General features: G+C 40.5%; 1 protein-coding gene across 9 annotated transcripts in view; it reads right to left on the reverse strand.

Moving 5' to 3' along the window:
- DYNC1I1 (dynein cytoplasmic 1 intermediate chain 1) overlaps positions 1–25,127 on the reverse strand; it is a 308,417-nt gene that overhangs the window by 187,248 nt on the left and 96,042 nt on the right. The gene's annotated exons all lie outside the window — the stretch shown is intronic.

Below are 25,127 nucleotides of genomic sequence, written 5' to 3' on the forward strand. Positions count from 1 at the left end.
TTTCTGAAATTCACATAATTTAAGCCAGTTTTTCCACTCTTATCCAAGTTCTGCTTACATACTCGTTTCAAATTTAAGGCAAGGAAAAGCTCGCCAATCAAAGGCTTTTATTGGCAATGGAAAATAAAGTCCCAAAGCCCACAGCTAACTGACTTTATATGGGAAATATTTGATTTTGAGAAATGTTTTTATACTTGAGAAAGATAATTTTTAGTTAGAAACATTTCCATCTGTGGCTAGTTTCTTTTAAATAAATATTTTGAATACAGGGACCAGGATGACTTCTAAATGTTCTCTGTTAGGCAGTTCGGACACAATATTAGGGTACTGAGCGTACGCTCCCAGAGACAAATCAGCTCTCAAAGCCGTGCGTGCCCACAGATTCTCAGAGGAGGGATAACTGGTTATTTACCCGAAGGCAAATCAATCTCCTTTCATTTCGGTGAGTTCACCACTTTTTTCTGTTGTTGGATGCATACTAATGAACGGACTACCAAGCACAGTTTCAGGTTCTGTGCCTGGGAGCTGAAATGGGGAACTCTTTTTATTGACATGTCCCAACTTGAACAGAAGAAATAGTCTCACCTAACTGAAAAGCAGACAAGTAAAATATTCTGACTTTGTTAATGTGGGGATTTATATTATATAAATACACTAGAGCCCTTTAAAGTGAAAAGTGAAATCTTCTGATTTCATTTCACTGACAGAGGAATTCTAAGCTCAAAATTTACAGATTTGACTTGACTGCAATTTGCCAGAATCTGGGAGGCACTCGGGACTCAAGAAAATAAATCGAGTATTTTGGAAGTTTCTCACACAGGTTGACTTGTGTGATTTTTACAGTCATGGGGAAGAAGAGGGTCATCTGGTTTCATTCCACTCCATCAGGATGTGGCTCCTCTTAGTAGCCAATAAATTATTTCAAAATTAGCTTTTTCAGAAGTGAATAGAAATACAACATAAATACTCATTAATGATTTGGGTTCATAAAATACAAATTACATAGGAAAATAGAAGCTTTGGAGGTATAGCTAAGTTCAAATCCCAGTACTACATCTCTCTATAGCTGTGTGACTTTGTACATGCCAGGTAAACCTTCTGATCCTCAGGTGACTTATCTGCATATACTTCTTAATTATCCTGGAGATGATATTGTGAGATTTCTGGCACATAAGTGTTCAGTGAACGAGAGCTGTTACTGTATCTATTATTATTATGTGTGTGTGTCCCCCTTGCCTGTCTTTGTGACTACATGCAATCTCATGCTTTCTAAACTGGGAAGAGGTTAATTATCTAACATGGAAGGAAATGACAACACTTGAAAGAGCTCATTCGCTTATCTCCTTTAAGCTAGAACTGAGATCATTCCTGTCAGGGTCAAACGATGTATCTTGAAGGGTGGAGAGTAGAAAATGCTGCAAGACTGAATCACAAGAATCTCATTTTGATTAAAAGGCAAACGTGTGAGTCAATTTAAAAGAAGTCCACAGGTGATTTTATTGGCTCGCTTTCCCTTTTAGGACAGGATCCCCAGACTCTGGTTGCTCAAGCAAGGCCGCTACAGGTGAAGGCTACCAGAGCACGTGCCACAGGCGGGCACCAGCTGGGAGCCAGAGGAACGAATACAGAGTAGACCTCCTAAGAAATTTAAGGAAAACATGAATTAATGCAAATGCCAATTCCTCACAGGCAGATTTCATTCTCAAATTGCACACCAGTGGAGCCACTAATAAATTATTAGGTATCTTCATTTTGAAGCACTTGTCCAACATTAACTAATTTGACCATATGATATTTTCAAAGGGATAATTATCATTCTCATCTTGCAGATGGGGAAATAAAGCAGGATGATCATCACATTTAAAAAGGAACATTATTTCATATTATGACTAATATCATGTTCAGTTGCCAATTTTATTAAAGGGTGAAAATATTCTGTCGGCATACACAAATGACATGACTGACCCAATATGGGCAAGACATGTGTTTTGAGTTTTCCCTTTTAATTATTTGCTCCCTCACTTAATCCACAACCACTAAAAGGATTTCAAGCGGCTTGTAAAAAGAGCCCAAATACAAAAGAATAAAATAAATAATCAAGAAAGTCATGATGACGAGAAATAATAAAGCCATGGGTGAGAACAGCAGCTCTATCTTACGCGGCTGCTGGACGTAGCACAAAGCTTCCTGGTGCATTAAGGAAATGGAGACATGATTCATGGCAGCCATGAGAGAGAGAACGAGAGAGAGAGAGAGAGAATGTGTGTGTGTGTGTGTGTGTGTGTGTGTGTGTGTGTGTGTGTTTCCCCAGGAGTGACAACTGGGCCTTCGTGCCTGGTGTTTCCTGTGACCTGTTAACCCGGTGCCTACCTGGGCTAATGTGTATTGCTTTGGCCATGAAATAGGTCAAAGGTAAGATGCTGGCAAGTGGATCAAATGTATAATTCTGCCCAAGCTCAGAGCTTCTTGACTGGTTACACTCACAGGCTCTTCACTTACCGCTTAGAAGCATATGGTGAGCTGCTGATCTCTGCAGCCTGGGATGAGGATGGTGGCGTCTCCTCTATTTACCCCAGTGTGCCATATAAATATTGTCATTTTGATGTGAGAAATATCAGGAAGCACAACTCTAGACAACTGAGTAATAAACCATAGCTTTCTTAGTGAATAGACACAAACCAAGCTCATAACACAAAAGATTGGCAAGGATACCATTTTCTTAATTCTGTGTGTTGTCCGTGCTTGGCATCCCCTGTGAAACTCTTCTCATTATTTGAATTCCCTTCCTTTCAGGTCCTCACATCATGACCACCTTACTTAGTTGGAGACAGGGGTCAGTTTATGGAATAAGGGTCAAGGTTCAAACTCATTTCAAGAAACTCATAAATAATATCCATCTATGAACCTGAAGCTACAGCTATATTAACATCTCTTTTTCCCACCCAGTGTAGAGCCATGAACCAGGCTCTGGCTTAAATAAAGATGCAAATAATGAAGGAAACACTAGCTTGCTTTAAGTAAACAAACCAAAGCAAAAGGCCTACATAGAAACATTAATAGACTCTCTTTGCCGATGGAGGCAGAGCATGAATCAAGGGAATTTCATAAGCTTTCTTTTCTACCGACTTGCAAAAGTTGACTCTCATTTCAGGAGCATGGGGGAGTAGCTATTTCCAAGGATGCATAAAACCAACCCATTGCCACAATCCTAACACACAGGAAGTCCAACCTAGTCTGCACCCCACAGATCTCCTGCCCTTAGGACGATCCTCCCACTGTTTAGAAGTTGATCCAAAGGCAGAGGAAGGACAACCGCTGTGGGATGTTAGCCCTGATCAGGGTTAGTGCTAACAAAGGTCTAGACATAGACCCAAACTGCACTTCCTGCTCCTGCCTCGGAAGCTGGCTGGCACCTGACCTCCCACTGGTCCAGAGAGAGGGGTAAGACTTCAGGCCTAGTTAGGACAGTTCCTTCTCTATTGCTAAACAGCTGCCTTGAGGGAGATTCTTTTGGTGGCAGACTCTTCACATGATCAGAACCGGATGGTCTCATTATTAATTATGCACTCTTTGCATTGTTGCAAATCAAGGGGCAGGAAAGATGTGCTGTCTAACCCGAGGCACGTTGGAAGGACTCAATGTCATCTGCAGGAAAATGTCCTCATGCCGTGGAATAGAGAACAAGCCAAAGTAACCCCTTCACTCCAAAACTGCTTTTCCTCTCTTTTCTCAGCATCAGTGATTAGCACTAAATGTGAAGTCTTGAAAATAGATTAGGTTAGGTTACACATTCATAGATTTGGGTGCTTGGGAATCATCCTAGAGATGAGGGGTATCCTTTAGAAACTCTGAACTTTTCATATGTATCGTTAATAACTATTTGCAGTGGCCTTGAAACATTAGCCACATACGTGTGTGTGTGTTTATAGACTTTAGCCATGTATATATATATGAAGTATTATATTGTATATATACAGGGATATAAGCCTCCTGGTGGTTCCGATGTTTGCTCAAATTTGAGAACCAATGCTTTCCAGCATTCTTTCCTGTTTCCCTAGCTGTTTCAACCATTTTTCTGAAGCTAAGCTTGGGCCTCTCCATCCTTCCTGAGCCCATTTCCAATCAGTCAGCCAGCTCCAGGGAGCGGTGCTTGAATTTCGTTCCTCCCGTCCTTGCTCTCCCTCTTCTCACTTTCAGTTGGCCATCCGTGACACTTGAAGGAATCATCCAAGTCCACACAAGCAGTGCCTCTCTGGAGACTCTGTACTGGCTCCACTCCATTCATCTGCCTTATCTTCAGGCTCTGAATGTGTCCCTCTCCTCAACCTGATTTCTCTTTGCCATCATGACTTACCTCCTGTCTTCACATCACTTTGTTTTGGTCACTGACAAGTTCAAACCTCCAAACATGTCAGTTAAGATCCCTGCCCTGTCCCAGTGTTTGGCAATTGGGGGATCAGCCAGATTCCACAGATAAACTCTCACTTCATGTGGATCATACATGTGTGGATGAAGGGTTAGGGCTGTCAGATAACATAATAAGAAATACAAAATACATGGCACCTGGGCCCAGAAGTCCTGAATGCCAGTTAATCTGGGTGGGAATGGGAATATATGGGGTAGTGGGAGAGTAGGAATCAATTTAGGAAGTCATGTACTATTTCAGGTATGATGCTACAACAGCTAGAGTTAGGGTTAGACGAAGTATGGGATAGAAATGGGATAGTCTTGGGATAGACGAAGTATGGGATGGAAATGGAAGGAGGGAGAAGGATTCTGAGTTGAGTCCTCCTTTTTGATGGGTCAAACAAAGCAGGGAACAAAGCTTTCAGCCCTATAGCAGCCCTACTGGGATGACAGGGTAGGGACAAGGCAAGAAAAGAAGCCAGGGGAAGTCTTGTAGTGACTCAACAGTACAGTTAGCCCCACAATCAGTCTCCTGAACTGACTCCACTTCCAAAGTGCTCTGAACACCACAAGTGCAGCCTAAATCTGCTCATTTGTGTTAGAGAATCATTGGAACATTTAGGTACAAATTTTATTTAATGGGACTACTTCAACGAGATAATCTGCGATTTTTATCTGTCATGGCTGTATCGTAATACTTATCTCCCTTCTCCGCCCATATGTGCTTTCTATCCTCAATTAAACATTTAATTAATTAATTAATATGCTGACACTTCCTCTGTGCTTGGTGCAGAAATGTCTATTTTTTTTTTAAGATTTTATTTATTTATTTGAGAGAGCGAGAATGAGAGAGAGAGAGAGCATATGAGAGGGAGGAGGGTCAGAGGGAGGAGCAGACTCCCTGCTGAGCAGGAAGCCCGATGCGGGACTCGATCCTGGGACTCCAGGATCATGACCTGAGCCGAAGGCAGTCGCTTAACCAACTGAGCCACCCAGGCACCCCAGAAATGTCTGTTTAATGCAAAATAGACATTGGTTAACAAAAGTGTAATGTTCCTAGGGTAGACAGAATAATAGCACCACAAAGCTGTCCATGTTCTAATTCCTGAATGTATGAATATGTTACGTTACATGGCATGAGGGAAATGAGGTTGCAGACAGAATTAAGATTGCTAATTAGTTAATTTTAAGATAAAGAGAGTAGCCTGGATTCCCAAGTGGGCCCAATGTAATCAAAGGGAGGGTTCCTTTATATGTGGAAGACACAGTGTCAGAGTGAAGGGATAGGAGAAAGACTTGACTGGCCATTCCTGGCGTTGAAGATCAAAGAGAGCCACAAGCATTGAAATGTGGTGGTCTCTAGAAGCTGCATAAGACCAGAAAGTAGATTCTTTTCTAGAAGCTGCAGAAAGGAATGCGATCCCTGCTAACACCTTGAGTTTATCTTAATGAAGCTCATCCCGAGCTTCTGACCTTCAGAACAGTAAGATAATACATTTATGTTGTTTTGAGCCACTAAATTTGTATAATTAACAGTCCCTCGTGGAACTAGTAATCTCTTGGGGGGAGGGGGAGCAGGGCATGAGGATAGGCACCAAACTGGTAAATCTACAATAAAAACGTGATTAGAAACTGAGACATATGTCATGAGTGAACAGATCCAATGTCGTGAGAGAGACCTTTCCAACATGGCTGCTGTGAGAGAGACCTTTCCAACTTGGCCGCACCACCACACAGGGGCTTTCCGGCGGGGGGGTGAGGGGGGTGGGGGAGGTCAGATAAGGTGCAGGTAAGCAAGGGGAGACTTAAGATCCTGACAAGTCAAGGGCTAGAAAGCTAAGGAATCCAGACAGAAGCAGTCCTCAGACTGTAGTCCTTGGTTGGTGAATGCAAAGCACATGTCCAGGAGCCAGGAGGTGATTCAGTATAAAAGAGGGTGATCAGGGCTCTGGGGCCCTGGCAGAAAGGGGTCCAGATTCCAGAAACCTGGGAGGAGCAGAAAGATAGTACCTGGAGCTCATAGGCAGGTCTTGTGCTTTTTGTGCCCACAGAGACCGATCGCGGTGTGTAGCTATCCTGGGGCTGCGTTTGCGCAGAGAAGGAACTGCAACTGGCAGAGGGTAAGTGAGCTCTACCTCAGGCTGCAAGTATGAGAGAACACCTGGAATTATCTGTCAGGTTTTTAGGTGCTTACTCACTTAACAAATTAGTATTATATCTGGAAAACGAGTTCCATCTTGGAATTATGACAATGAAGTTCATGGCAGTTGAGGGATGTGGGAAAAGCTAAGAGGACAACATGAAAACATAAGCAGTTGCAATGCATGAGGGAAAAGGTATTTGTTGAAATACTGTCCAGGATTCAGGGTTTTACCAGCTGAGCTGAAAGGAAAGCTGCTGGGCTGGCCTCCCTACCCTGAAAAGTGAATGCACAGTTGCGGTCCTGTACAGATTCAACCCAGGTCTTCCTCTGCTAAGAGCCATTAGAAGAGGCTCAGAGAGGGGCGCCTAATGGCGTAGTCAGTTGAGTGGCCAGCTCAGGTCATGGTCTCAGGGTGCTGGGATCCAGCCAGAGCCCACAGTACTGTGCTCTGCACTCAGTGGGGGGTCCAGTCAGGTAATGCCAACCTGAGGACTCTCTCTCCCTCTCCTTCTGCCCCTCCCCCTGCTTGTGCATGCTCTAAGATAAATAAATGAATCTTAGGTAAAAAAGAGAAAAAGAAAAAAGGAAAGGCTCAGAGAGACAGTGCGGCAGGCCTCCATTTTGGGAAATCACAATATGCCTTCCTAGGAGGGGAGAGAAGCTAGAGGGTCAGCAAACATTTCTTTATCCAACACTATTTACTGAGGCTAGGTGGCAGGCACTGTGCTGGGTGCTGCAAGACAGACACAGGCTCTGAGTTCATGGGGTTTACAGGCGAATAGTCAAATAAGTAATATAATCATAGGTTATGGTAAATGCTATAAAAATTAGGGTCATGTGTCCAAAAGTCACGTAGTGGGTAGAGGGGAGGTGGATGCACTGTTGGGTCAAGAGGACGTGACAAAGGAGGTTGCCTATGGGCTGAGAGCCCCCAGAGCTGTTCTGAGAGCTGGGGAAAGGACAGGTCCGGTGGGGAGAAGCAGGACAAAGACTGAGTTGGGGAAGGACTCAATGCGTCCAGAAGGAGAAAAGAAACCAGTGAAGATAAATACTGAGCAAGAGAGCAATATAAACAAAGATAGAGAGCAAGGCTCCAATCAGGTAATGCCAGCCTTGAAAGATGTGGTGAGGAGTTTAGATTTGATTTCAAGCGCAAGTAGCAGCCATATCGGGGTTTTAAGTAAGAGAAGGCTGTGATTCACTTATATTTCATAAAAACCACTCCCACTTCACTCCTTCCTTCTTCTACCAGGTCCTGGTCTTTCTCCTTCCTCTCACTCATGCTTCAGGATCCAAATTCCTTTACTTTCTGGGAGAGCAGAGGAGTGTGAGCAGGTAAGTGCTGTCTACCATGTGTCCGCAGCTCTGGCACAAGGAAGGTATGTAGAAGATGCTCAATAAACGTGTGTTAAATGACTAAGTGAAAAATGAATCTGAACCCGTCTTTGTCTCCCATGTAATCTGCAATAACAAGGTTCCCACAGCCAAGGATGTGGTTAGAAAACATCCTCATTCCTACTAGAAAATACAACTTGAATATTTTTAGAGCTCAACTTTCTTCCCAGTTCCTCCAGAGTTTTCGGCTGGGCTCACTTGGCTGTTTCATCACTGGACTCCTCTTCTCCTCCCCATGAACTTTTGTCCTGCCATTCTTTCCCTTTCATTTAGAATTGTTTTCAGCCCAAGTCTGTCTTTACTATTTCATCATTCTTTACACCCCCCCCCTTTTTGTTTCTGTTCCAGTTAACAGCCCCAGCCCAGACACTGTCTGGACAGCAGTGCTCAACTCTATGCTTTCCCCTTGCAGTCTCACAGACCTTCTCTCAGCCTCTTCTCCCTGTCTTGTAATGTGGTTTATGTCTTGTCTTGAAGGTAGTCTTTTGGGTTTTTTGTTTTTTTTTAGAGGTCGAGATCACAGTTAACAAGGTACATTTTACTACTGACTCTTGATAAAGCAGGACACTGGCTTCCCAGCACCACTCCACAGGGAGTGCCCTGTAGAAATCTCTGCGCAGGACATATTGAAGCCTTCCAGAATTTTTCTAAGCCAAATGCCAGGGAGAATCATACCTGGGAATCCTAGATTCCTGGGCTGTTTATGAATCCTCAAGGGCTGTGGATGCCCTCCTGCACCCAGGTAATGGAAGAAAACCCTCCTAACATAACCCTCCCCTCAAAAGGAGGCCAGACTACATTCTACAGATCAGCTAGAAAATCACCAGGGTTGAAGAGTTGTTCAAGCAGTAATATTTAACCACTTGGCGTATTACTTCCTTTTGAAGGAACACCATGCATCATTTTTTTAAATTGCTTTCTGACACAGAAGGCTGCGTAATTTTCCCCCAAATTTTTAAAACTAGCTCATTAATAACGCCTACCAATGCTTTTAAAATATTATTTAGAAGTATAACATATAGATGCTTAATCTATTTATAGATCACTATTCAAGTGTTAAATGCTTGCTTTAAGACTGAAATGTGGAAAAATAACTTACTTGCTAAGCTAGAGTTCTCCATATATAGTCCCATAAACAAATACTTTTATTGTTTCATGAAACCATACACAAAAGTGTATACGTTTATATTAAATTTCAGACATATGATCAGAAACACCATCTCCCTATATAGTTGCTGTTTTACAAAGTGAAAGAGAATACTGTATGATTTTCTTCTTTAGACAAGAGATACTGATAGACTGCTTAACTGAATTTGCCAATACCTAAATACCACTTTGTATTTATTAAAATATAAATTACAGAAAGCAAAACATATTCAACAATTATGTAAGTTTCTATACACTACATTTCCTTGCATATTTTTTACTTGCATATATTCAAAAGACTGTTTCACTCCTTTTATTTCTTACCCCTCATATTTGGCATATTTTGATTTTATTTATTTTTAAGATTTTATTTATTTGAGAGTGAGCACGAGAGAGAGAGTGAGAGAGGGGGAGAGAGCAAGCGAGAGCATGAGCTGGGGAGGGAAGGGCAAAGGGAGAGGAAGAAGCAGGCTCCCTGATGAGCACGGAGTTAGATGCGGGGCTCGATCCCAGGACCCTGAGATCATGACCCAAGCCAAAGACAGACACTAATTGACTGAGCCACCCAGGCACCCATAGCATATTTTGTTTTTAAAAAAGTGAACTCAATTTGCCTATGATTTTCTAATTTTCCATCTGATAATTCTGTCAAACAATATTTACTGAGTGTTATATATATGCAACACTTTCTGGGACACAAAATGTTGAATAAGAAACATTTTCCCTCAAATAGATTACATTCTGTTTAAGAATTCATGGAACGAGGATCAAACTGACTGGTACAGTCATGGTGAAAATCAGAAAATGGGGACTTGTACTGAGGAGGGCTACAAAATCTTTGTGAGGAGGTGGGTCTTGGGCTTTGAGCAACGGAATAGGTAGGGTTGAGATAATTAAATAGAGGGAAAAACATCTGAAGAGTAGGGAACAGTAAGACCACAAGTACAGAGACAGCTATGCTGACTTCAGTGAAGAGACCAGCCTAGCCAGAGCCGAGGGCTTACATGGGGGAAAGTAACGGGAGGTTAGGCAGATAAACTATAGAAGGTTTTGAGTGTCAGCTTACTCTCCTGGAAGGCAGAAGCCCTGATGTTTCTTCCTGAAATGTGTGGAGTCACTCTGGGAATTATATGCTGGCTTACAAAAGTACTCATTTCATGACCTTAACTCATTTTCTCGTCCTCACTTTACTTAAACTCATGAGAATAATGCCCTTTAACACACTCAAAGATGGGGCAAGAACAGTGTGCTCGTATCCAAATATTTTCCACTGTTTTTGCATTACCTGAGAAGAATGGGACAAGAAAAAGCAAGTAGCTCAGAGATCAACAGCCCTGTCTCTGAGCTGCAGATTTCAAAGGAGATGCTCTGCAAGCAGATCTCAGTAAGGAAGCTGGGAATTGCAGCTGCTTGGAGAGCTTAAGTGATTTAGCTTAATTCCTCTGTAAACTGTATTTTAAATGACTATGAAACCACATTTCTGTGACTGGTATTGTTTAAAGGGATGGGAGCCCAGCTAAAATGCTTTGGTTTTCTTTCATAAATACCCAGGTTTATTCTCCTGAGGTTTACTCTCTCCCACCCCCTTAGCAGTCTCTGAGAATCAGTTCCTTGCAAGTCATGAAAAGACTTGAGTTGCCCACTGTATGTCTTGAGGGCTCCTCGTTTGGCACGTGTGCCTTATTTTCTTGGCGATCTAGTGGACTGTGCTCTTTCAAGTTGCTAGATAAGGTGGCTTTCTACAGAGTGGCAAGAGCAAACTCACTTCACTCTGACTTCTACAAAGATAAATGTTACCCTGCCTCCCAAAATATAAGCATTAAACTTAAAGATCTGTTTCTTATAACAATGCTAATTCTTGATTTTATCCTGTAGGAAAAAGCCTGTTCTAGGAATGAGCGGAAGTAGAAGACAAATCCTTCACCACAATCAGGGACTCATTGTGAGCAACACAGTGGAAAACCTCTAAAGGCAGTGTTTTTAAAATCACTGGAAAACTGATTAAAAAGGAAGAGCTATATCTGTGTGAAAACAGGAAAAGGCATCAATAAAAATTGAGTTTCTCTGTGTCAAGTGATCAAGACCTTTTACCTCTATCTCATTTAATTTCCATGGTTATCACATGCAGTTTTCCCATTTACAAATGTAGTAACTATAACCCAGGAAAGGAGATGAAGTACTGTACTCAAGGTCACAGTTTTAAGTGGTGAACAAGAATGAAAACCCATGGCTCTTGGGCTCACAACGGCCTATGCTGTATTCATTACACCACATCGAGGAGAAGGCTTCCAGAAATAGTAGAAACTTCAACACATAATTGAAAAGGGCTACTGTCAGAACATGTCTGTTAGAAAATGTTATATTTGTTCTCTCTTTCTCCCCAAAAAAGTATGGCTCACATAATAATCTGAAAGGCATCCTGAGTGGGAAGCATGATAAGAAGCATGCCCCCAGAAGTGTGCAAGTCAACTGGAGATTTTAGACACAGGCAGATTAAGACAGGCAGATTTAAGAACAGCTTATAAAAGACAGCTTATCATTAATATTGAAATGAGTGGCGCAGGTTACAAAGTGATATAGTTGAGGTGAAGGAGAGTTCCTTTTACATTGGGCTGGTCAATGGAGAGGCAAAGATGCCTCTCATCTCAAAGCAAAGATGAAATCTGCCCTCGAAAGTTGGGCAAATTTTAACCTAGTTGAAATGTTGGCAGGACAATGAATTTTCATCTATGAAAAAGAAAAATGGAGGGTTATCAGAAGCCAAGTTCCTAACTCTGTCCCAAGAGAGACAAAGACCCCAGAGGACAGCTCTGGCAATAAAGTGGAATAAATCCTTCAGTGTGATCAAGGACCCCAAGTGAGGGACTGAGGCACAAGTCAGACAAGAATAAGGGCCAAAATTAAAATGAATCTTTAAATCTATAAGTTGATAAGTTAGGGGAAGAGAGGTTTAGAAAGTGGGCTCTTTAAAAAAAAAAAAAAAAAAGGCCCAGAGATTATGGGTCTGCAGTTGACTAAGTCTACAACTCAAAGTACAGAACCCTGTCAGTACTCAAGGTTTTTAAGTCCTGGGAGCTATCCAAGGTACTGACTGATTTCATCCCAATTTCTGACCCAGTGGGCCAAGGTCTGTCCCAGTGTTTCTACACACGTAACACATTAACTTCTTTACTTCTACCACTCTCAAGCTAACTGCTATTTATGACTTCAGTTACTTTCCAAGCCAATTTACACCTTGTCTATTTCCTGCTACAGTTTATAATTCCATGCCATCAACTTTACATCCCAATTGGCATTCCACTTGGTAAAGAAAATAGTAGAGGCATTATAGGTGAAAATATATTAAACAAAGGTTAGAAACAATAAATTGACCCATGTTTTTAAACTAGTTACTGCTACAAGGTAATTGTAGAAATGAGCCTTGAAATGTAGGTTGAAATTAGTCTATAAAACCTCTTGATTTCAATGATAAGGAGTTTTGACTTTATGAAATAAGCAATTTCAAAGTTCTGACAGTTATTGAATAGGACATTGATGTGACAAAAAGGGTGTTGGGAATATCATGCCAGTGGATTAAAGAGGAAATATTCAAGAGGTAGGCAGATAGCTCCCTTTTTGAAGCTATATATCTATCTCTGTATATCTTTAACTAACAGAGTCTTTTCAGGGATTCAGGAAAGGATTTTCCAAGAATTCAAGATCACATCCCATTCTTCTATATACAAAAAGGATATTTCTAAATCTAAATCTAGTTAGATTTAATCAACTTGTAAACTTAAAAAGAATGTTCTTTTGTGTCCTATGCCTGTCACTGACTGATAATGCATCTTTCCCTCTCCCAGTCACCTGCCATTTTTGTTATTAATAATCTGACCAATTTCTCAGTGCTGAATATCTGTCACTACTCTCTTGCAAAATTCCCTCAGGTAAAGCACATCATTTGTAGCTCACTATTGTGTGTTCCTGGAACATAGCCTCCTCCTCTACCCAGCATTCCATCCCGCAGTTGCTCTGAAACCCCGCTGCCTCCATCCTCCATTGATGGCCAGGGAAAGAGGAACTGGAATCAAGAAACTGAGGTCTGTCTAGAGTCCAGGTCCTTGTTAGCAGGACTCTGGAAGTGATATAGTATGGATTGTGTAATGCTGATGACCCCGTACCATAAGGCAGTTGCCATATTTGGGGAGGTCTAAGTCCTATATATCCCTTAAAATAAAGGGATAACTAAGCCCAGTTATCAGAATAGTATCCATGTCTCCAACACAGCAAAGCAAAACTGGATTTTTAAATCTTCTATTTTAGCCACAAAATGTTGCCAAACTGTCAACACATTCTTAGGTCACTGCTGCTGCTCTCCAACAGCTTCTGTCTTTAGACTCTCTTTGGTCGTTGCTTTCTGCCCTAAGCCAAGGTCTTCCATGGGAGCAGCCACTCTTTGCTAGCATTCTGGCATTCCACTAATTGCCTGTTGCCAATGATGCACATTCTCATTCTTCAGAGTCGAACAAAGAAAGATTCAAAGTCTGCCTCTACTGGTTATTGATTGTGTCCTTGGACAAGCTGTGCAACCTCTCTAAGCCTCGGGTTTCTTATCTATCAAAGAGGAATGATTAGCCTTGTGCCTCCTAAAGTTGTTGTAAGGACAAAATTAAGGAAGAGATATCAAGCACTTAGCAGAACCTGGAGAAGGGAAGCATTCAGTTGTGAATTGTGATGGTAAGGAGATGATGATGATGATGATGATGATGATGATGATGATGATATTATATAATTTCTATTCTGACAGAATATTCATATGAAAGCCAGTTTTCCATGGGTTGAAACACTTCAAACTCTAAGTCTCTCCTTGTGTGTGTCTGTCTTTTATCATAGTGCCATATCTTTTCTCCATCTTTACTTCATCTGGGTTCCGGTCCTTGGCATGGATTACTACTGAGCTAGAACCAGGTATGACAAGCTTTGCCATGCTGTGCTGGAGGTAGATAAGAATGCATCAGGAAATACAAGGTGTCTCACTCTTCAAAATGAAAACTTCCACACAAGGTTTGAAGCATCAGGGCAAAATATGGCAAAGCACTTTGGAGAAGTGGAGTGTGACCTAAGCTCAAAAAGTGGGAGAAGGTAGATATGTTCTTCTTTTCCACCTTCAGTGTACTTACTACTGAAACACTAACTATATTAAATTGTCCCACACTTCAGTTCTCTTCTCAGTGGGGGTAAAGGTAGGAAAGCCTACTTGCTACCTAGGTATGGCTGTGGAGTATTTCAACACTGTGTACTAGGGATGGCCTGCACCACTAAGCGACTACAGGCCCATGAACCACTTTGCAATGCTCAGTGACACTAATGAAGTTTCCTAAGTCAGCCTGGAAACAACCAGTGCTTTCTTAAAAGCAAAAACACTGAATTGACTAAAAAGATAACTTTCATGTTGTTCTTTCATGAAGGAAAAGTGAGGTTAAAGTTTTCACATGTGGATTAAACCAAACTGAAATAAGATGGCCTATTGTTTTAATAAACTGAAGGCATGCAGCTGGGTTTTTCCTTGGCAGTAATTCTAATAGCCCAAATAAAGAACATGTTGAACTCCCTATTATAAGGGGAAAGCACATGGAATATTTTGTTAGGAGGAGGAGACAAGTGGATTTAAAACATATCATGTTTTTAGACGACTAAGTTTCCCTTGTGTGGAGGCATGGTATAAATATTACCTTAAAAATGCCATGTTTCTTAAAATGCTATGGTTTACCCAATATATAACATGAATGTAAACAAGATGTCTGTCAAGCATAGCTATAACATATTGCTTAACACACCAAACTTATAATACACACCTATTATTCTTGGTTCTCTTAATGAAAGAAACTAAGGACACTGCATAAATTCTTCAACACATGTTTCATTTCTCCAGCTGCCTTGTGCTGTAGAACATCATGCTAACAAGAAGTGATGCTAACAAGAAGCTAAAACCAGTGTAGCAAATGGGGCATTTAAATATATATAAACATACTGGCATTCACAAAGAAAGGAGCTATTTGGGGGGAACTAAATGGATCCCTAGACAGACATATTTTAGTTTAATATTCCATGTATTTTTCTACACGCTAACCATTTCAGTTCTTCTCAATGGCAGAAAATATATTCTGTAGGAGAAAAAGAAGTCAGTGTGAAATTATCTCCTGGATTCGTTTTCTACACACAATTATTTTGGTGGAAAGTTAAAGGCAGCCACCTGAACTTCACCATCTTTCTTTGGTCACCTGAGGACCACTTTTAAATACAAATATTTGCAGACAACAGCTAAAGAAACAAAAGATTGCAGTGTTCTAAACAAAGATTACCTGGCAGCTTATGTGGCTTCAGGGAACCTGGCCATTTTGGACACTGGTCCACTAGAGCTGGACGGTAAGGTGGAGGTCTCGCTTCTGACTCTCCTAAATGCTCCCAGGGAAATCAGTTCTTGTTGTTGACTGAGGCCAAACCTATACAGCAGTCATTTCTAGTACAAATTTAGAACAAAGAAGTGACTGGTCTTTTAGCTCAAATTATCCAGGTACTTGGCCAACCCTCAAGAAGAAGGAGCCCCTCGTCTAACCACACAAGGCTTCATTCATCCATTTATGTCCTGTGCATTCCGCAGCCTCCATCAGTAAGTACTCTCAGGAAGCAATCTTGTGGCAGAGAATTGAACATCTTCAAAATGGCATTTTTTGTCAATTAAAGCCAGTTTCATATTAAAAGGAGGATTTAGGGCCCATAAAAAGCAATATACCGAAAACGGTTCAAGAGCAACTGTCTGCAGGGAGGGGGTTTGGGGGGCAGCTGGAAGAGAGTACAAACTATTGTCAAAACGAAATGACCTGTTGACCTTATAGACTATTAGAAGTAATACTTGTGTGCACTCTGCCTCAGCCTGGAGATCACAGCACAGCTCTCATTCATTCATTATTATTCTTTAATATGGTGAGTGCAGCAAACAGATGCAATGATACATTCTATTAAACATTCAGAGAACCCTGTCCCTTTGACCACAGCCTGTATAATACCTCAGGTTCCAGGAAACCAGTCTCACAGGCAGTCAAAGTTGGTCTGAACAGGTTCCAAGGAACTCTGCTCCAGCCCAACTGGGCATTGGTCAATTACTGCAGAGCGTCATTTAAGCTGAAAGGGATAGTTATCTCGGTCTACAATCAGCTGAAAACAGAGTTGGTGCCCTGTCAGCAGTCCGCCCTTCCCAGAGGCTCCAGCACACTTAGTTTGGTTCTTTTGTCACCCGTCATTTGCATCCAAGCTGACGTGGTTGCTTAAACACAGAGGTTGCCAAGTTTGTTTGTCACACTTTATTTCCTTTTCTCTCTCCTCTTTACCAAAGAAACGACCAAAAAGGAAATTAAAGATTCTTTTAATATTTGAGATTTTTCTTTGTATACCATTTCTAAATGGGAAAATATTTCGTTAATACACTCAACTTCTTTGGAAGGGCACAGAGCAAAGTATAAATTCTCTGTTATTCCTTTAACAATGTATAGCTCATTCCCTATATGTTACTAACAATGAAAATCCCATGGAAGACGCATGGTATGTATCTTCCCTCCCCCCCCAAAAAAATTTCATTCAATTGTTTTTACTAGGGTTTCTTTTAGAAATGAAGGATGGATGTCAAAGATTAAATACCATAGAACCTTCTTCCCAAAGAAACCAGGACTGTAAGAAAAGCCCAAGTCTGTTTTGGGATCAAACCCTCGTATTTTCCTGTTCTGATATCATGCAAAATGAGTTTTAATGGTGAGTGGATAGCTTCCGTGGGGCAACCATTTTCCACACAAATTCCCAATTCCAAATCTCCTTAGCAATGACCTCAGCTTGACTCCAAATTTAACTGTACACATCTAACCTCAAGTGCAGCTTCTCCAGCAAACCCCAGGTTGTCCTTATTTTGCTTTCTAAAGCAATGTGTGTATTGTAACCAGTCCATGATGATGGTGATTATTATATTAATAAAGCTACTGTTCCCTGGAGATGTGGCTTTGTGGTTTCCAAACAGCCTTCTACCCTAGCCAAGAAGGAGGCAAAATTCTTGTATGGGTTGTTTTGCAATGGTTTGTGGCAAAGAACAGCAGAATTCCATAAGAAGGAAACAAGAATTAAAAGGGAAGGGAAATTTGAAGAAAAACACAAACTAGGATTCCTTTCCAGTGGTATGCTGAGCATAAGCTATGGAGCACTGCTGGAAATAAAGTGGGATGGGACTCCCAGCCCATGTAGCCTCAGGCGCCCTCTATAGACGAATGCTCCAAGCTTGTGGCCAGAGAAGGCAATGGAAATACGTAGGCAAACTCTTTGCAGCCATCATCAGGGAAAAACCAAGTGTTCCATGGAACAGATAGTGTACATAATACAGGCAAGCCCTTCCCATGATAATCTGTATATTATTTACCTGCTATTTCTGCCGGCTGCTGTAAAATCAGGGGTTTTGGGGAATGAGAAGGTGAGAGAGATTCCGAGGTAGAATAGAGGTCAGGTAACAATGAGGACTCAGAAATATTTGGGAGATAGTCATAGAAAAAAATAGAATATTCCAAACTTGCTCTAAGAAATCTAGTGATGTAATTTTTTCTTCTGCCTGCCGTGAATATCCTAACATGCTGGAGATCTTGAATAAAAGTGGTTCCCCATGTAGGGTTATCCTTACCTGTGATTTTCAGTTAGTTAGTAGTTTCGTTCCATGGTGCGCCCATGGGAGTGGTTTTGCTCTCCCACCAACTGCTGTGCCCATCTCCATTTTTCAAGTTTTGATTGAGAGCCTCGACTTAACAAAGTAAGAATGTCCTGGATGATTTCTGGCTTGATGGGACCAACAGAACAGATCTGACAGTCTGGAGTGGGTAAGCCTGGAATCCAATACCCAGGGTACCTGGTTTGTGGAGAGGCTGACCTGTGAACTTCATATCATTTCTGCTAAAGAGTAACCAACACAAGATTCTGGTTTAACAGCCCAGGGAGGGATCCAGGCATCAGTTTTGTTTTTGGTTTTGTTTTTAAAGTTCCCTTGGCTATTCTAATGTACAAGCAGAGTTGGGATCCCTTACTCAGAGAAAGCCCACTATGCTTGGGGACTCTGCCTCTGGATATAACAGGGTCCCCTTTCTATTGCTTTGACACTTTAGAAGTCCAAAGGAGTTCATTCATTCATTTAATGAATATCAGTTGATTGTAATTTGTATGGCACTGTCTTAAGTGATATATAATGAACACAACAAAGTCCCAGACTCATGGAATTTACATTCTTGGCAGAGAAAATATTTTTAAAGTGCTTGGAGAATATGAAATTTAAAAACCTACCTTTACTTGGGGAGCAAAAAAACTCCAAAAAACAAAATACAAAACAAAACCACATACTAGTAGCCAGATTGTTTTCAATAAGGACTAATTTTTTAAAAGAGAGTCCCATTCCCAAGAAGAAATCTTAGGGCTTCATCACCAGGTTAAGCAAAAACCGTCCTTGTTGTTTAGGACATTGACTTTAATCAATCTCATCTTCCAGTCCATACAAGTTTTCCTCTTTTACCTTGCTCATACCGAAAATAGTCTTTTTATGTATGTATGTATGTATGTATGTATGTATGTATGTATTTAATCTATCTATTTTCAACATGATTCAGTATATTTTGTGAATACAAAATAAGGAGATATCAAAACACCAAACAGCTACACAATATCACAAAAAAAGAGCAGTGGTTTAGAGATCAATATGCCTGGTTAACCTTCCAGTATATGAGGCAACTTCAGGATGTGCTCTCAGGTCATTTCTCCCATGCCCCTAATCTTTGAAGTTGGGAAAATGATGACACATGATGTGTTGACTCATAAATTGTTTGAGAGGAAAATTGAAGTATTACTTCAGAAATTATTTGCATAAGGCAGGGGTGCCTGGGTGGCTCAGTTGGTTAAGTGTCTGACTCTTGATTTGGCTCAGGTCATGATCTCGGGGTTGTGAGATTGAGCCCCGCGTCGGGCTCTGCTCAGCGGGGAGTCGGCTTGAAATTCTCTCCCTCTCCTTCTGCCCCTCCTCCCCCATGCTCCCTCTCTCTTTCTTTTAAATAAATAAATAAATCTTTAAGAAAAACAGAAATTACTTGCATATGTTCACAATCAACAAGCACAAAATGGTATTTGCAATTCTCTCTCCCCATATAGATACTTGGATTTTAAAAAGAGCAGTATAAGCAACATTTATTCACTAAGTCTTCTTACAATGTCCCAGAAAAGAAGACAATTTAGAAGTAAATAATTAATTCCTTCTGTGTGTAATCTCAGATTGAGGAACTTCAGAGATTCTTTCCTTTGTAAAGAGCAGTAATTTTGTGGATTTTTCTTTCAGGTATAAAAACAAAACAACAACAAAATAGAATGTGGATCCTTCACTGCCTACTATTTCGCCCACACCCCGAATTTTTGTAGCTGTCTTAATCCACATATCTATGAGCAAGTGCCTACTAGGACGCAGTTCAGAACCACTCATCCTTTAGAACCAGTCACCTCATGATATTCTTTATGTAAATAGCATACAAGGCAGAAAAGGTTGGAGAAATGGGGCTTAGGAAAAGTCACCTTTTAGTTATGTTATCTAAACCAGGGACAGATGGGAAATACAAGAGCGTCTCGGAACAAGAATCCAAATTCGACAGTGAGACGATCAGTGAAAAAAACTCTGTGGGACTTGCTAAATTAACAGAAAACCTAGAGCCCCCTGCAGGTGGCCAAGTTTGATATTCAAATCCTTAATATTTTGCATGTGGAGTTTTCCTTAGGACAAGTTTACCACATGATGGACAATCTGTGGATATTTGCAGATGGGTGTGTGTGGTCATCAACTCTGCGTGGAGAGGATAATTCCCAGCAGTCTCCTCCTGACTGTTGCTGAAGGCAATGTCCAATCAAAGTGCAGAGCTCAACGAATAAATGAGTTGCTTTGACAGGAAATTCCAAAAGCAATTTTAATTCTGATCAGGCTTCAGGAAATGGAAAGAATAAAAACACATCAATTATAGTGACAGGAAGTTTTAAATCACATGGCGAGCAGCTGCTGCCAAAAGATGTGTCTGCCAGCTTTGTTAAGGAGCCCGGTATTTTGGTGTGACCAAAATTTTACACCAAAATGTTATAGGCTGACATCACTCCCTAATTGCATGTTATCTCTCTACAAGGGTAAAGAAAATGACACGCTACTGAAAGCATATCATTATTACAAAAAAAAAAAAAAAAAAAACCCTCAACTGTAGGGGTTTGGAACACATTTTTAAAAATGAACACATACAAATATACTCCTCTGCACAGAAAGCAGATCTGCCTGCCAATTAAATTGTGACCGTCCACAGCTAATTCAAGTCTTGTTTAATCAACACTTGGGGATGAGTATTCATTCTATTTAATGACAAGGGACTAGATTCTTCTTGAATAGTCTCTTTCCCTTTCTAGTGCATTTCTTAATACTTTTAATCTAGGTCCAAAAGAAAGGATGTCGAGAAGAAGTCACAGGCAACAGAGAACAAGTCAACACAGAACTTCCGTCCATACTGCTTGGTGGGGTGGGGGGAGGGGAGAGGTGGTTTTCTACATGGGGTATCGAGTAGGCCCTACCTTCAAAAGAATTTTAACTCAGGGGCACCTGGGTGGCTCAGTCGTTAGGTGTCTGCCTTCGGCTCAGGTCATGATCCCAGGGCCCTGGGATCGAGCCCCACATCAGGATCCCTGCTCAGTGGGAAGCCTGCTTCTCCCTCTCCCACTCCCCCTGCTTGTGTTCCCTCTCTTGCTCTCTGTCAAATGAATAAATAAAATCTTAAAAAAAAATAAAAAGAATTTTAACTCAGAGTCACTCTAAACAAATTATAATATAAATTCATTTTCCTAAGATTTATAAAGTGCCTTTCTATAAAGTTCAAAGGGGGCTCAGAACTTGCTCTGGTTTGTTGCCTTTCCTGCTTCCTGCTTCGGAACCTGGGGAGAGATGTTAATGACCATGTGCTCATAAACGGCCCATGGAAGAGGTTATAACTCAAATTCTACTTTTCCTCACCCAATTAAAGGCTTCCCCTTTTCCTAAAGTTCCATGGACCTGGCATTTAACTGATAAAATCCCAGTTTATCAACCACCATTGATAAACTAGAGACAAATTTTCCATGTTGATCTTACAGGTTAGAAGCAATGGCACCGACCACATATTTAGAAATCCAACTTCTCAGTAATTTTCACTATTCTCAGTATATTATCCCAGTACAGTCAGTACGTCTAGCAATATTTACCAAAGTTTGACCCGTGTCAGGTTTTAAAAATTTATAAATTTAAAAATAAGCCCTTCACTTGGATACAAACAAAGCAAATGTAACTTTTTGTATGATACTAAATAGAACAGAAATGGAATTATGAGAAAGATCATGGATTTACATTCTAGGCTTCTGGAGGGTAGAGGCGATAATTGACAGCCTTTTATAATTTCCACAACACACAGAGACGCCATGAAATAATAAGCAACTTGCCTTCTGATTTTTCACTGGCCTCTCCTGTGTTTGTTTTCAGGCTGCCTGATTCAGTGGAGAGTATGAGTGTCTGATTCAGACTGAGCTGTGTTGAACCCAGTTCCTAGTGTTAGGTTGCTGCGTAACTTTAGGCAAATTTCTTATTCTCTTTTTGTCAGCTATCTCATTTGAAAGTGGGAATAATGATAGTGTTTAATTCATAAGGTTGCTGAAAGGATTAAATAAAACATTGAATTTAAAGTACTCAGTATAAGACTTGACATATAGCAAGTATGTAATAGACATTAGATGATATAATACTTATTATTAATTAATATTGATATTAATAACCCTAATTTATCTCTTTGCCTCATATTTTGCCCTGATGTTTATGACACTCTCAAGCTCAGCACACTTTTCCATGAAGACCTTCTTTTAGCTAAATTGACACTAGCTTAGGGCTCAGAGTTCTCCACTGGGTAAGTCTTAGCGGATACTCTTCCTGTTCTAGGTTCACCTAAATCCCCTACATGCTGTGTCTGACACTGCCTGAGAAAGTAGCCCTCTCCAATAAGCGAGGTGTTGCCAACCCTAGTTTCTCTGTGGTGGCCCAGCTCTTGCTATAATTAGCCCAGCAGCCAAGACATCATAGACTATGGAGGCATAGGGCCTTCTGCTGGCTCTTCCTGCAAATAACTGGCCTGGGAAAGAAGAGTAGAGAAGATGGTTTCTTTGGCCTCCTTCTCTAGCTTTCCCTAAACTCAGAGTCCTTCTCCAGGGCCAGACAGCCTTGCTTCCGTTATGAACCCCTTAGATCATAACTGGCATAAGATAGAACTCTTACACTATTATTACCTATAGGAACCCATAAAGAAACAGTCACTACCTAGGTGTAGAAGGAGACACATACTCCTACACCCTATACTTGTAATGCTAATAATTTTGGATCTCCAAGGAGGCTGGGTCTGGATGAATGAGGGACAGGCAGGTAATGAACAACATCGCAAGACAGTAGCATAAGACCAATATATTCAATAGCCAGCAAATTTCTTCATATGCAACAGCAGAGAACAAAACCTAAGGCATCACCAGATATTCTATATTGTTTGGGAAATGGTTATCCATTGAGAGACCACATAAATTTTAATTTCACTTCAAAATCCTTATTTCAACCTTTCACGGGGTGGACTGCTTCAGGATACCAAACCCAATTCTCCAAGTCCCAATCCAGTCAGCACACCACTGTTTCATTTAATATTTTTGTTTCCTGTTCTTGCCACTTGGCTTTGTTTGACATCTGTCTATATTAACTATATTTTTCAATGACATTACTAGCTTTGGCAGCTCAAAGAAACAAATCCTTTGAGTCTGGCTGTGCTATTCTTCGGTATTTCCTAGATCTCTAGGTTATGCACTGTCAGCAGTCTTTGTACCTAAATCTGCATGCTTGGTAGTTGACATTCATGGAGTGCCACCAACGTGATGGACCCCGGACAGCAATGGGAGGAAGGTTCATGTTCTCAGCTAAACAATTTATGAGAGTCTAAAGCCCACACAGCATTTCTTGTTACATTCAACTTTAAGGGAGTTATTGGCAGTGATATTTCATGCTTGTCATTTGTAGATTCTTAAACAAAAGGACTAGACATTTACTAACCAAACTGTATGAAATCCAAAAGGTCCTTTCATAAAGTATTATTGATACTTCTGCTAAACAGACATTAAATCCTTCCCCATCCTTCATTTCTCTGATTATAAAAACCCAGGGAAAAGGATCAAGAAATGTATGAACAAGACTTTCTTGAGTCACAAGTCTGTACTGCAAGTGCTGATCAAGGCACTCTTTCTTTATATTCTCAAATTATCTGCATATAATAGTTGAGATTTTCCTCTGACTTCTCAATATCACAGCCTCCAGGATGAATAAAGGTATGTTAATTTGGAAATGAGTGCAGCCATGAGAGAGTTCCAATACATGCTAGTGTTTAGTATCCAAAACCAAGAAGTTATTTTTTGACTTCCCTTTTCAAAGCCCACTGTGCCAAAATATATAAAGAGTTATTAAGAAACAAAGAAAAGAAACTAACAAATTTAAGAACTTTCAAGGCTGCATTTCTATTTGATTCTCTTACTTACTACTGGTTTTGATTTCTACTTAGCCCAAATGCAAAGCAGTAAAATAAGATTTCTAAATGGCTATTTCCTTTTGAATACCACAATCTGTTAGTTTGCTAGTACTGCCATATCAGAGTACCGCAGACTTGGTGTTTTAAACAACAGAAATGTATTTCCTTACAGTCCTGGAGGCTAGAAGTCCGAGATCAAGGTCTTCTGAAGTCTCTCTCCTTGACTTGTAGATGGCTGTCTTCTCTCAGTGTCTCTCCATGGTCTCCCTTCTGTGTGTGTCTGTGTCCAAATTTCCTCTTCTTTTAAGTAAATCAGTCATATTCAATTAGGGTCACCCTAATGACCTCATTTTAATTTAATTACCTCTTTAAAGACACCATCTCCAAATACAGTCACATTCTGAGGTATGGGGGAGGGGGCTAGGACTTAAACATGAATTTTGGGGTGACACGATTCAGCCCATATACCCACTAAAAATCCTTGGTAGGTGTACCTTCTCTTGCATCATAGATTTGTTTCTTAAAGCTATGTTCAGGTAGAATTTTAGTAAACAAGCAGTTTTCAAACTGTGGTGCCTAACAGCATCAACTTCACTTGCTAGACATGCAAATTTAGAGGACATACTTCAAACCTTCTGAATCAGAAATTCCAAAGGGGTAGGGGCTGAGCAACCTGTGTTTAACATACCTTCTAGGTGATTCTGATGCATGCTAAAGTTTGAGAACTACCTAAATTAACAAAATCGCAATGTTAACATATTATAAGAGGTATTTTGAATGGAACACTATAGTAGATTCTTTTACAAAGCAGAGAGGCCTTGTGAAAATATGAATAATCACCTCCTAATTTTTGCATTTTGGAGATTCTGAATTTTAATGCTGGCATTTTTTCATAGGAAGGCACATCAATATTTCATTTGATTTAGTCTGATGTTCATTCTTGGCAATTATTTTGAAGTATGTGTACATGTGTGAATATATATGTTGCTAACCCCTAACTTTAGCTTATTAATTTTTACTAGGTTCACTAGTTACTGTCTCCTGTGTTCTGTTTCAGTTTACTCAGGTCAAACCCCAATTACAGGTCCTTCCAACTACTTCTCCCAAGCATTTCTCATTCCTTGAAAGGAGATCTCCCATGCTGAACTAAGCACCGATCAAAATTCCTTACGTCACATTACTTCAGAATTACCAAAATTACAGATTTAAGTGGAGGTCCTTCCAGTTTTTTCCTCCTACATTCTAGAATTACAAATCAGTTCAATTGAGAAGACAGATGCTTTTCTGGCTATTTTGTGCCCAAGAATAGAAAAATTACCTCTAACAGCTACTAAGTCATGTTTTGATTGTTGTTGTTTTAGTCCTAAATATTTCAGCAGCAAATAATGAAACTC

The sequence above is a fragment of the Phoca vitulina genome, unplaced genomic scaffold (genome assembly GCF_004348235.1).
Source record: "Phoca vitulina isolate PV1807 unplaced genomic scaffold, GSC_HSeal_1.0 scaffold4, whole genome shotgun sequence".
NCBI lineage: Eukaryota > Metazoa > Chordata > Mammalia > Carnivora > Phocidae > Phoca > Phoca vitulina.